Here is a 14,036-nt window from a genome sequence, read left to right as displayed (position 1 = left end):
TCAAACTACTGCTTTCCCACATTGTGGGAATACAACAAAAGATTGGTGAGGAGGATTGTTAACATGCTCAAGCGACTTGCAGCTGGGGTGTCTAAAAAAAAACTATATCATGATAATTGTTGTGTAGCTCTGTGTGCTTGGCAGGTAGAATGTCTGCACTTAGATAACACAGGCCTGTAAGAGACTCGCAGGCACCTTATCAAACATCCTTGAGATTCTTGCCCTGCTGAGGAAGGATCAGAGCAGAGTGGAAAATTACACGTGTGAAAATCTCTAATACATACAGGTGAAAGCAGAAGGCTCGAGATCTTCTCTTTATCCTGATTAGCAAAGGCTAAGTTCTGTGGTACTTGCATCCCCGCTTGCACGCCTCTGCCCAGGTGCTGCTGCAGAGATCCTTCAGGTTGTGAGGTAACAAGAATAAATTTAATCTTTGCATTTCATCTGTGGACTGTTGTTGTTCCTGCATCCTGCTGGCTCGCACATTTGGCGTAGTTGGCAGGATCCAGGGACAGTCATGCCATAGCTAAAAAAAAAGTCAGGGACTAGGGAGGCCGTGACATTGACTCCCCTTATTCCAGGGTGGGCCGGTACTGAGAACTGGACCCCTGTGGCTGCTATGCTGGCTAATAGGCTCCACCAGAAGCCTGGCCTGAAATAGATAACGGGGCGGTGGTTACCCCAGACAGCTGCAATGGCTGTATGTGGATTGCCATGGCAAGCAGCATCGGATTCTTCTCGCAAGTTAGCAGGGAGATTGGGATGGTTATTAGTTACCAGACCTCTTGGCTGTGAAGTTGTTGCATTACAGAGTAAAATGAGAGACTTGAAAAAGGAAGTCGGGGCTTTACAAGATGCAAGGGCCATCACGCAAGCAGTAATTACTACTCAAGCAGAGCAGTGCTGAGAGCTGCAAGGTAACACGAAGAGGTTGGTAGCACGTATCACTAATAAAGGGACAAATATGGGCAACGTAAAGTTTCGATGTCTCGAGTCCATGATCTCACCACAAAATGGTCATGGGATCTTGAGGAATGGAATAGAAATATTCAGAGTGAGTCCTCAGACTCCGAGATGAAGTTTGAATTTGATGCAGACTTGCAAGGCAGGGAGGTGGTGGATGTACAACCCTGTATACAAATGACAGGGCAGCAGGAATAAGTGGACAGCAGAGTGCAGGTCAGGTGTACTTACACTCTGAAAGAGTTAAGGGAGTTTTTAGAGATCTATCGGCAAAGGAGCGGAGAAGGCACATGCATGGATTTTCGAGCTTGGGATAGTGGAGCTCCATCTAGTCATTTGTTAGTGGCTGAAAAAGATTTATTAAGCCCCATGGCCAGTAATGATCAGTTCCAGCAAGGATATGCTCAGCTGCAGAATATCAGAGATCCTGATGGGCGAAATGTTGTTGCACCTACACTATATCAGTGGTTGTGTGCCTCAATTTTAACAGCATTTGCAGAACCTGCTGAATTAGTGCCGCCCCTCAGAAGCTGGTGTGCAATAGAAGAAGGTATTAATTTGTTGTGGCACATGGGGATGGCTCATGGCGTTTGTTGCAGATCCAGTCCGGACAATGGAGCAGTAATGAGAAATATCAAAATGCAGTTTCTGAGAGGAGCGCCTGCCTCACTAAAACCCTTGATTACACCAGCAGTGACAAATGCTGCAGGTAGTGTAGGCACCCTAGCAGGTATCTTGAGGCAAACTGGGGCTGTAATTTCAGAGCCATCTATTCGGGTGATGAATAAAGGAAAGCTGATAAAACTGAAAGGAGCCACAGCACGGGTGACGAGGAAACAAATGTGGAATGATCTTGTACGAGCCAGCATCCCATGGTCAGAAGTAGAAGGGATCACAACATCAGAAATTTCTCACCAATGGCAAAGGTTAGCATTTATGTAAAAAAGCTGACCACCCCCAACCTCACCACCAACTTTGCACACACCCTCAGCCCCACCTGCCACCTCAGTGCAAGACACTACTTGGCAAATGCCAAACCAGCAGAAATTAAGGTTTGGCGGGTCCCCCCAAATTGCTACCACTGTAGCCTCTTACTGTGAGGGGGGCCAACACCCCTATGTTCCTTTAACTATAAAGTGGTGCTCTGGGGGGATATTACATGTGTTAGCTCTGGTGGATATGGGGGCTGAGGTTACTGTATTGCATAGTAATATTGATAATAAAGACACCACATCACAGATCTGTGGATTAGAGGGAAATCCAACCCCTGCCCTCTGAGCTACAGTTACCTTAACAACAGGAAGTGCCACACCATTTACCGCAACAGTGTTAATTGCCCCAATTAAATAATATAACTGGAGTACTGATGTGTTGGCAGGATGAAGAGTTGAAATTTTAAATGGTCACTTCTACTTCAGCACATCACAAGCAGGATTTGCTATTTGATCTATAACAGTCTCGCATGGATTCCCAAAGTGGGATTCTTTTGTGCTGCCCATGCCTGCCAAAGTGGTAACTGTAAAACAGTATCATATTTCGAGGGGGCAGGAGGAAATTATTCAAATCATTCAGGAACTTCACAAAGTGGGAATTGTTAGAGAAACTATGACTGCCTCTAATGATCCTATTTGGCCTGTTCGTAAACCAGACGGCACTTGGAGAATGACTGTAGATTATAGAGAACTGAATAAATTCACCCCCACACTTGCAGTTACAGTACCAGACATGGTTACTCTTATAGAAAAAATCAGAAAAAATCTACAGCCCTGGAAGGTGGTAATAGACCTTGCTAATGCTTTCTTTTCACTAGCTGTTGCTTCAGAAAGCCAAGACCAGTTTGCCTTTACCTGGCAACAAAAGCAACATACTTTCCAACTATTGCCTCAGGCATACAAACACAGTCCCTCCATTTGCCACCAAATGATAGCAGCTGATGTGGCACTATGGCCTGGTACCGTGACCATTATACTGATGAATTACTGATTATGTCAGAGTCACAACAAGAAATCGAAGCAGCTGCTGAATCACTAAAAGTGCATTTACAGGACCCAGGCTGGGCAGTTAACCCAAAGAAAGTACAGGGCCCTAGTACTACTGCACAATTTTTGGAAATGGTTTGGCACGGACAGGTTAGAGAAATACCAAGTAAGGTACAGCAAACAGTCCAGAAATTTAATGTGCCAACCACAAGAAAACAGCTACAGACTTTTTGGGGAGTTTTAGTGTATTGGAGAACTTTTATCCCACATCTGGTGGTATTAACACGCCCTCTGCAGAAATTAACTAAGAAGGTGGCTGTTTGGCACTGAACCAAGCAACAGCAGGAAGCCTTTGATGCCTGCAAAAATGCTTTGCTTGAACAGGCACAATTACACACTCCTAGGCAAGGAAATCCTCTTGAATTAGAAGTAACAATTCTAGATTATATAGTCTCATGGGGATTGTGGCAGTTGACTGGGCCAAACAATCGGAAAGAACCTGTAGGATTTTGGTCCAAGCCATTACAAGGCTTGACCATACATTATACCCCAATGGAAGAACAAATTTTAGCTGTAGTTTGGGTATTACAAGAAACTGAAAGAATCACAGGCCAAGACAGTGTCACTGTACACGGACCCAAACCTATTCATGGGTGGGTTACTGATGATTCTGTGAGCGTCCATGCCAGGACAGCTCAGGCAGCCACACACTAGAAAGTTACAGCAATGATTTCTACCAGAAAAACCACATGCCACTCCTCTAGGAACTGTGTCATTTGATCATATGCCCACACTAGGGGAAACTATTCCCCTTGGAGATATTCCTCATCCTGGTGGAGGAGCACCCCCCCCTTTATGACAAGTTAATAGAAGATCACAGGAAAGATGCTTGGTTTTACCAATGGAAGTGCAACGTACACGGCAACTGGACAACGACAATGGAGAGTGACTGCATATGCTCCGTTACCAGGAATTATATTCTGGCAAACACAAAACATGACATCTAGTCAGTGGGCCAAATTGATTGCAGCATCTCTTGCTATCCTGGAAGGGAATTTTCATTACTTACACACTGACAGTTGGGGGGGGTATACAAAAGTCTTACAGTGTGGTTACCGTGCTGGGCCCAAGAAGGTTGGCATGTACAAAGATACCCTATATGGGGGGCAGATATATGGCAGCAAATCTGGCAATATGTACAAAGGCAACCTTTAGCGGTACGGTATGTCTCAGCTCATCAAAACGATCATTCCCTTGTCGTGAAATAATAGGGAAGTAGATAAGATGACCTCTGCTGAAGCACATGCCCAGGCTATAAATGTGCATACAGCTTATGGACGTCAGTGAGCGCACACTGTGCACGTGTGGGACATTGCTCACAATCAAACACCTTTTCCACTACATATTTATAACGCTTGTGCACATAATTGTACTATTTGTGTGCAGCTACACTTAAGGGCATTATATAGGCCATGGGGGAGGATAAAGCGTAGTCAATGGGCCCTGAATCCCCGGCAAATTGATTATATGGGCCCCCTTCCCTTGTAAGGGAGGTGGTGATATGTGTTCACTGCTGAGGATACAGTGTCAGGACTGCTTTTTGCTAAACCCACAAAGTGTGCTAATCAGCATAACACAACTGAGGCATTAGAACAACTCATCAATCAATACAGACCTCCTCACCAAATACAGAGCGGCCAAGGAACACACTTTAGCAGACATAATGTCCAAGATTGGGCCCAGGGACTAGGGATAGTTTGGATATTCCACATTGCTACCATCCCCAAGCTAATGTCTTGACTGAAAGAATGAATGGGATGCTGAAAGAACAATTAAAAAATCCAACCAGTACTAAAATTTTACAACATTGGAGTTCACATCTTACTAAGGCAATTTTTTTGTTAAACAGCTGAACTATTCATAATCAAACAGCCTATGATTGTATTACACGACCTCCAGTAGAAAGCATGGTGAGGATTGAAATTCTTCCAGATGGTATCTCTCCCAGCTACAGGGGAATGGAATTGTTTACACCAACGAACTGTCTGGTGGGGCCACAACGTGTATACATGAAGATCCATATAACAACCCCTGAGAATGCCATATGGTTTTGTACCCGAACTGCCCCTCTTACTTTATGTTCTTTGTTGATATCAGATTCTCGAGTTCTTGTATTTTGGGTCTCTTTGATGAATACCTGTGCCTTATCTAGAGGGGAGAGCATTGGAAAGCTGCTATTGGTGGTGTGAACCCAACATCGAATTGAAGTTCAGTCTGAAAAAGCACAAGCCATGGTCTCCAATCTGTGTGAGTGACCACCCCACATCAGATTACCAAACCTGAGTGACATTATCTGAAGGAGCTGGAGCAACAGCATATGTATTACTGTAAGGAGATGACACTCCTGTTTTCCTCCCTTATCACAGGTTGGCTTATCGTGCTTTATAGTCTTGTACTCTAAGCACATACCCTCGACACATTTCCACAAGACCAGCATGTACATGCCTAGATTTGGTTGGCCTTTAATGTAACTGACTCATCTGCCTTTTATATTAAGGGAACACTAACAACTGCAGGTCTTTGGACAATGTGTTTCATTGGCATGCTAACCCCAGTAGCTCTGTTACAGAATTACGCTGTGCTAGGTGATTTTGATATTAATGTTTCTCATCGCTTTTTTTTCAAGTAGGTAATGTCTGTATGCCAATGTACATCACAAAACTGATTGACAGTGGACTATTGCCTCCTTCAACAATATAAACACTGCTTCAGTTTTGAAAGCACGTGTTACTTCACCATCACTGATGGATTAGCCAGTGTAGAGAACAACATTCAACAGTTCCAGGATGTAATGCATCTAATGAAACAATCTACTGATGGTGTCTGGCACAGTTGTTTAACTCTCTGACAGGATGAATGGGACTCAATCCAAAAGCATTATTGCAGAGATGTGTTTATTCCTTTTTTTTTTTTTTTTTCATTTTCGGCATTCTATGTGCCTCTGTAAATCACTCTTGTGCTAACCCCGCAAGCCCAGATGAACCCCTCCAGCTTTATCAGCCCCAGTGGAAGTGGTCACCTGAGCAAGGGAGTGGAATGTGGGAATACAGTGGAAGATTGACAAGAAGGATTGTAAACATGCTCAAGTGACTTGCACCTGGGGTGTCAAAAACCACATATATCTCTCTATTTTTTGTGTAACTCTGTGTGCTTTATGGATAGAATGTCTGCACTTTGATAACATAGGCCTATGAGAGACTCACAGGCACCTTAGCGAACAACCTCAAAATTCCTGCTCTGCTGTGGGAAGGATCAGAGCAGAGTGGAAAACTACACATGTGAAAATCCCTGATACATACAGATGAAAGCAGCCAGTCCAAGATCTTTTCTTTCTTCTCCTTTTTCTGCTTAGCAAGGGCTGAGTTCTGTGGTACCTGCATCCCTGGTTGCGTGCCTCTGCCAGGTACTGCTGCAGAGATCCCTCAGGTCACAAGGTAATGAGAATAAATTTATTCTTTGCATTTAATCTGTGCTTTGTGGTTGTTCCTGCATCCTGCCTGTGCCAGCTCACACACACAGCTGACCTCTCACAGATCCTTTAAAACCAGGCAGTGTTTGAAGCAAACAAAGCCATCTTTGTATTTTGATTTTTTTTCCCACTGCCAAGGATCCACTTCACCAGTTCACCACTCGACTTGCACACCCGTGTATTCAAATGGCATACCCACTTTGTGTGTGTGTAAACACAGGGGTTTAGCACACTCTTTTAGCCTTTGGGTATGTGTTTTAGATACCTCCATAATAATAATTACATACCTATGCCTTTCATTCCCACATCATCTGCATTTATTCCTGAGGATGCAGTTCCCAATGTGCTATTCACATAAGTAATCCTTATTTAAACAAGAACAGTGGGATTATTCTTGTTACTAAAGAAGAGTCATATTTCAGAGGATTATATCCAAGTGAAGCATTCACAGCACCATGCAGAAATCTGAAAGAGAAAACAAATTAATCTGATTTCAGAGCACAGCTCTTGGCACTCTGTTCTGTAAGGTTACTCACCACTTGTGCTGTTTTGCTGCAGCTGTATTCTTGCCCTATTTCGAATGACTAAATTATGCTACTTGCTTTTTATTTTCAAAATTTCCTCTGTGCTTAAGAATTACAATTTCTGTTTAATAATTAATTTTCTAGCCGCAAAACTTAGAGGATGATTTTTTGTGATCCAAATACAAATTATTTGTTCCATTTAAGTCAAATCATGATGTTAACATTTCTATTCCAGGACCAAAATTTTACCAGAAACCAAAAGAAAGCTGATTGTCTCAAGATCAATTCTAAACACACTCCAAATGCCAGAATGCCCTATTAGACCTACACATCTTAGAGGAATATCAAGAAATTTATTTTACTTCCCATAGAACAGATTTTGGACTTCACTACTTTAAAAAAAGCCCAAAGTCTCCATCACAGTGGAAACAAACACACTAAAGTGAACTGAACATAACCTTTTGCATCTCTTCAGAGAATTTGAATTGATCAAAAAGTGTGTAAATGCTTAGAAGGGCTGAAACGCTGGCATGAAGAGGACCGGGAGTTCAATAGGACATGTGGTCTTAGAGCTTCTCCATGCTGCTGCACAAGGCAAACTGTCTCTACTGCTTTCAATTTATTACAGGCTTCACATGATTATGGAATTTTGCAGCATTTTTAAAACCTTCATTATGCACCTTTTGAGCATCCATGTCAAATCCATAGAAGAGAGAGGAAGAACAACTGCAGGCTTGCCAGCTGTCCCGTGACAGCATGGGAGCTGGGGGAAAAAGGGCCACATGTGCACTGAGCAAAAGCAGCTCAGCATTGAGCTCAGAGAGTTAGAAAACATTTCGCTGTGGATGTGCATGAGATTTTTCAGCTTCTTCTTCCCCATTAGCACAGCTGAGTGAAGTCTGACCTGCACTGCCCCTGCCCAGGGCAGGACAACATCTGCCCTGGATCAGTCTGGAATGGTCATGGAAACAGGTTCCTGAAAGTACCTCCTGTTCTCGTACTTGCTGGCAGAGCTTTTTGCCCATGTTGCCAGACATCTGCAAGCTGAGGAGCTGGAGCAAGCCATTTATGAAGTTCTCCATTCAACAGACAGAGCCTCGAAAATCAGTTGAGGCTGCAGCACTCACCCTTTGAAGGAGAACTTGAAATTCTTGGTGACAGAGTAGGCATGAGGGTGATGGCAAGGAGGCAGTTCTGCAGTACCCACACAAGAAGACCCAGTCCAGTGATGCTGCCAGGTTCAGCCTGTCCACTGATCACAAGACAATCCATAGCCATGAGACAGGACCAGGGTCAAGCCAGAAAGTCTTGTAGACTAGGCAAGATGTAGTAATACATACAAGATAGCTCAAGCGAGGAGCAAGGATGAGGGCCTGTGTTAAATGCATCTCCATGGCTAATGGGTGGGAAGTGCAGGGGTGGAGGCCTGATATGTAGCTGTTGAGGCTGACTGGAGCCTGCTGGTGTTCTTAGGGCCTTACCAGTAGACAGACTAGCTTGGACATACAGACACAAGAAGTTGAGGGGGACTACCAGAGCACATGCCCTAGGCACTTTTACTACCTGTGCACTATAAATGGGATCACATTCCTCCTGGCGAGCACATTCGCTTGTGTTCAACACAGCTTGAGATCTATGAAAATGTGTCTAATGAGGAGGACTGTAGAAAGGTTTGGCCAGCTTGGAAAGGTGGCCAACAGGAGAACAACAGACATAGACAAGTAATACAGCCATCTTCATCCTGGTAGTACAGATGTAGCACAACGGGGCAGAGAAAAGGGACATGTGCAGGTCATGCGACATGTGAGTGGCATTGGAGAGTTTCCAGCAGTGCTCCTGGCAGTCAGTCATGACTCCATTCTAGGGAGTGAACAGCCTCTATTGATACAACTTTCTTTCACTGAACAGTGAACCTTTTTAAGACTTTTCAGAAGGGCAGAAGGAATCCTTCTATGTAAAATACCTTGAAAGACCAGTGGCCTACTTGGCTTTCTCTGACTTACACATACAAACAATCCTGTATGTTGTCAACTGGCTGTTAGAAAATCTGTATTATAGGCAGTTTTCTTTCCTTTAAGGGACTTTGAAACTGCACGGTTCATTCAATTTCTTGTAAAGTTTAACCCCACTAAGTTTCAACCCTTTGTGAAAACTGCTTATGATCACAGACATAGCAGTGGCATTTTCTCAGGCAGTCACAATCTCCTCTTTCTTCAGAGTGGTTTGAGCAATGCTGTCCCCTTTCATGTGTTCAATTCTTTCTAGAAAGAAGAGCAGAAACAGAGAGGGGAGCATGAAGCTGATGAGGTCAGGAGCAAGGAGACAGGGAGCAAGGATTTGGGTCCCAGACATGAGCTAGAAAGGAACCATTTCCAGAAATATGAATCCTTCTAGAGTACTTTTTTTGCTGGAAATATTAACTGTGAATAAAGCAAATTGTTTTCAAATGAAAATATTAAATGAAAGAAATATGCAAGTGGTATAACAACATAAATTTATCAGACAGAAAAGAACCTTAATGCTGAAAGTCTTTTGTATCTTAAGTTATGATGAAGTACTCACAGGTGGTGTTGGTTCTAAATCTTGCTCAAGCTTCAGAAATTAAATTGTGAGGAAGAAGCAGCCTCTTGCATCTGCAAGCAGTCATGACAGCATGAAAAAAAGTTACTGACAGGGAACACTGCTCTAAAGCAGAGCCCTTCTTTAGTTATCAGTAATATGATTTTACATTAAAACAAACATGCTGAGTGTACTTTGTCACCCTAAAGGCCTAATATTTCCATCCTGTGGTTACTTACACCAGTCAGGTCTTTGTTTTTGGCTAGGTTTCAACATGGAAGTGAAAATTTCCTTCTGTAGCCTATGGTCTACAATAGTTCCCTTTGATAATTTTTTTTCTTGACATCTCTATCTTATCAAACTAAAAGACTTACTTTAAGCTTAACACTTGTAAAGCTTGAAACATATTAAGGAATCTAAGATCTGCTGACAAGTCCCCAGAAGTCTCTATTAGCATTGCTACATCCCACTAGCATTTTTCGTGTACATTTCCCAACTGTTCCTTAGATCAGGAGCAGCCTTTATACAGTGTACAACCCCTCATGTAATAGACTGTCAGTGATTTGAGCTTGTAGGTACCATTAGAGGACTACGAGACAAAGTAGATCTGAGTCTCCCTATATATTCTGGCACATGAAAATGTATTACCCTCCCCTTCCCTTCTATTTCCACTCCACATGCATGCAGGGCAGGTATACTGGGAGCTGACAAAGCCACCAGGAGGGTGTGAAGAGGATACGAGCTGGGGAGTAGTTAATCAGCCTTAACTCAGCTCTCCCCACTTTGCTGTGTAGAGCTAAACTCACTGCAGGCACCTGGAATTTGATGCCAGAAGTGCTGGTGACACAATGTGTGATTTGTGTCTTCTTTTTCCAGGTGGTACACAACTGTCTTTCCATATACAGCTGGTGGCTGGAGAGGCATACTATCATTCCTGTCTGTTGAAGGCTCTAATAAGTACTTCAGGAGTAGCAGGTAAATCTAAAGATATTAAATAAAATCAAAGGGAATAATACTTTATTTATTGCCTTAGTACAAATCAGGAATAACTGCATTCTGGTCAAGTAGAAATAAAGTGTCTCCCTTCAAAATCTGATTCAAGTGAGCCTTGAGATCATTAAACTAGATTTAAGTTAACATCTCCAGTCAGGAACATTTAAGCTCTAAAGGGCAGCTGTGAGAAGTGGGAAAAGGGCAGTCGCAGAAAGAGGCTGGTGACTGGATTAGAAGGCAAAGTCATCTGAGAAGAGACACTAGTGCTCACAGGAAGGGAGATGCCTCCTCAGAAAAGGCAAATGAATGGCCACTGCTAAAGGCAACCCTGTCTGCAGAGAAATGCTTCAGTTAAATGCCACCATTATAAAAAGGGGTAAGGGCTCCGAGCTAGGTGTTGCCGTAACAAGCTATTCCAAAAGGACATTGGCAGCCTATTTATTCCTCTATAGCCGTTCCAGTTGTTCTCTGCAAATAAAGCCAACTCGGCCATCTGGGTTTTTGGTCTGGCTTGAAGAAACAATGAGTCTTACAAAAAATCTGCCCACAATCCCAGAAGAGTGAGAGTGGCAGGGCAGTCAGCTGGGGACAATGTCTGGTTTTATGCTGAGATAAAATGAAAAAGCCAGTTATTCATTTTTGATGGAAGGAAGGGGTTTGCACAAGTATAATCAAAATATTTAATTTGGAGTGCTATTGGTTCCAGCTTTCTTAAGTTTAGGTGGCTGATAGAAATGTATTGATTGTTAAGGAGAAGGATAAAAAGTGTGAAAAAATATGGTGGGGTTTTTTTAATAAAGTTTACATTTGCCTTTTTGTCACAAGCATAATTTCAGCTTCTTCCAAGTGCATATGCAACTATATTCAAATGAAAAATGGGAAAAAAAGGAAGTATAATACAATGGCTAAAGAATGTAATGATACTTGTACACTTTTACTTACATTTCAGCCCCTTCTTCCACAAGTCGCTTCAGGTAATGACACAGTTGTTATTTCCAAGTGGCAGAAGTATTTGCTAACAGTATGGTTGCTTGACAGCTTGCTGTGGCAAAACAGGCTTTGTCACCTTCCATTAGCAAGTAACAAAGATAAAAGTTAGAACTGTCCTCAAGTGTTGTCCCTTGACGATGCACAAATAACAGCAAGCCTGTCATTCAGCATGCTGCTCAATATTAAATTCTGTGTCTTTGGCTTAATCACAGTGTCAGTAGATAGGACCTCAGGGATGTGGTGTCCGACAGCCATACATATTCATCATGCCCACACCTGGGCGTCCACCAAGCAGTACTGGGTGTTTGATTTTAATTTAAATAAAAGTTTGCTAAAGAGTTTGTTAAAACTGTAATTGGGGTTTTGTTTTGTTTGTTTTGGGTTTTTTTAACCTCATGGGAGATAGGATTTCCTCTCTCTTGGATTGACTGCATTTTGCAAGCATCCTTCAGAGAGCTGGCATCATGTCCATATGAGGAAAACAGGATTATAAATTCTGACAGATTAAGTGTAAACAGAAAATAAGGAAAACCAAAAAGACTTTGAGGAACAGTTTGCAAAAGATAAAAGAACAAACAGTAAACCCTTTTTTCAAGCATATCCAATAGCCAGGCAGAGAATGTATAGGAACAGTAGGTCCTATTGAGAGGAATACAAAAAGAACTCACAGAGAAGATACTGCTTTAGCAGAAAAACAGACTAAATTTTTGGCATTGGTGCATGGTGTTTCACAAATTCTTGACCCTCCAGTTACTGATGGCTCAGATACACTTCTGGGCACATATGGCCACATGCTGCCTCACTTTTACATTTTTCCATTGTGCCTGCTATTAGTAACTGTCAGAGCCAGGATACAAGCCTGAACAAGATGCTTGCTATAGCCATTCTATGTTCTTCTATGGTGATTTTTTAAAAATTATATTAATTTGGTGTGCCTATATTGACAGTTCAGTCCAAATCAAGGCAAGGCTTGCCGGCAATCTATGCAAATATTTATTTTCCTTCAATCTTATTGGCAGACCAGCTAAAACCTGAAACAGGACCCTCTGTGTTTGTGGTCTGCCACTCGAGCTGTTCCACACCTGAGCTTCTGACACAAGTTTTCCCTGCGCAGCTGGAAGGCTCCAGCTCAGGAGAGCTCATCTACTAACCACTCCTCCTGAGGACAGCACTCGAGGGCATTTTTCACTTAAAGCATTAACAGGTACATTGAAGGGAAGAAAGTTTCCATGAACTGGGGCCAAATAAACCAGCCAGGTTTCAAAACAGAGCAGCCAGGAACAAGTAGATGAAAGATGGGCAGGTGTTAAAATAGCCTCAGGACATCGATCCCCTCAGGACATTCATCCAATATATTTGATTTCCAAGTAATTAAAGCAATATGCTGATAATCAAATTTGTACAAAGCAGTATTACAAATGATAATGAGATTTCCCAAAACCTAGCAAATGGGCAGAGGAATTTCTTTTAAAGCTGAGAATATGAAATCCCAGTCAAGCTCACATCTGAAAAAGACAAAAGACTTGTCATTTAATGTAGCTCTCTTACTTTACCAGGGAAATAAGTGATGTTCCTAGTACTGGCTCAAGGTTTGTTGTCCACAGGTAAATGTTCTTTTGTTGTGAATAATAAAGAACTTGTGAAAGTGCGTGGCTGGGTCCCTAATTCCAGAGTTACACAATCACTTTAAGGTAATGTAAATATAGGCTGCTGCTGGAGGGGATAATCTACTGTTCTTAGCACCCTGGATACCTATTCCCAGCCAGCATGGTTACCAAACCAGGGAACTGTTCTATTTATAAATAAATGGGATAATGGAAAAAGTGGAGATAGACTTGTCCTTTGTGGGGGCAGCCCACACCTTGGCTTAAGATTAGAAAGGAATGACACATATTAAAAAGAGACTAATATAAAATAAAATCCACCTTAGAACAGTCAGTTTTCCTATATTTGGTCTCACCAGAACATACTAACAGCTATCTGTATTGCAGACTTTATGCTGTTAAAGTGGCTCCTCAAATAAAATACCCTCTGAATGCAAGCAGAAGGTAAACTGATGCACAAGCAAATAAGTGCACAGGTTGTTAACCATAAAACTTGGGGAAGAGGAACACAGGGAACGAACAGTTATTTCAGTTATTCTGAAACCTGGTTAATAATTACCAAGAGAGAAATACCTTAGCAACCAGTGAGGTTGTCCTGGTTGGGCTGGGACAGAGTTAATTTTCTTCCTAGTAGCTGGTACAGTGCTGTGGTTTGGATTTAGTCTGAGAATAATGTCGATAACACACTCATGTTTTAGTTGTTGCTAAGTAGCATTAACTTATCCTAAATTAGTTAACTTATCCTAAGTTAGTTATCTTAGTTAGTTATCTTAACTTAGCCTAAGTTAGTGGTTTTTCAGTTTCCCACGCTCTGCCAGCAAGGAGGTGCACAAGCAGCTGGGAGGGAGCATGGCCAGGACAGCTGATCCAAAGGGATATCCATACCATAGGACGT

This window comes from Athene noctua, chromosome 1 (genome assembly GCF_965140245.1).
Source record: "Athene noctua chromosome 1, bAthNoc1.hap1.1, whole genome shotgun sequence".
NCBI lineage: Eukaryota > Metazoa > Chordata > Aves > Strigiformes > Strigidae > Athene > Athene noctua.
This window is presented reverse-complemented; position numbering follows the sequence as displayed.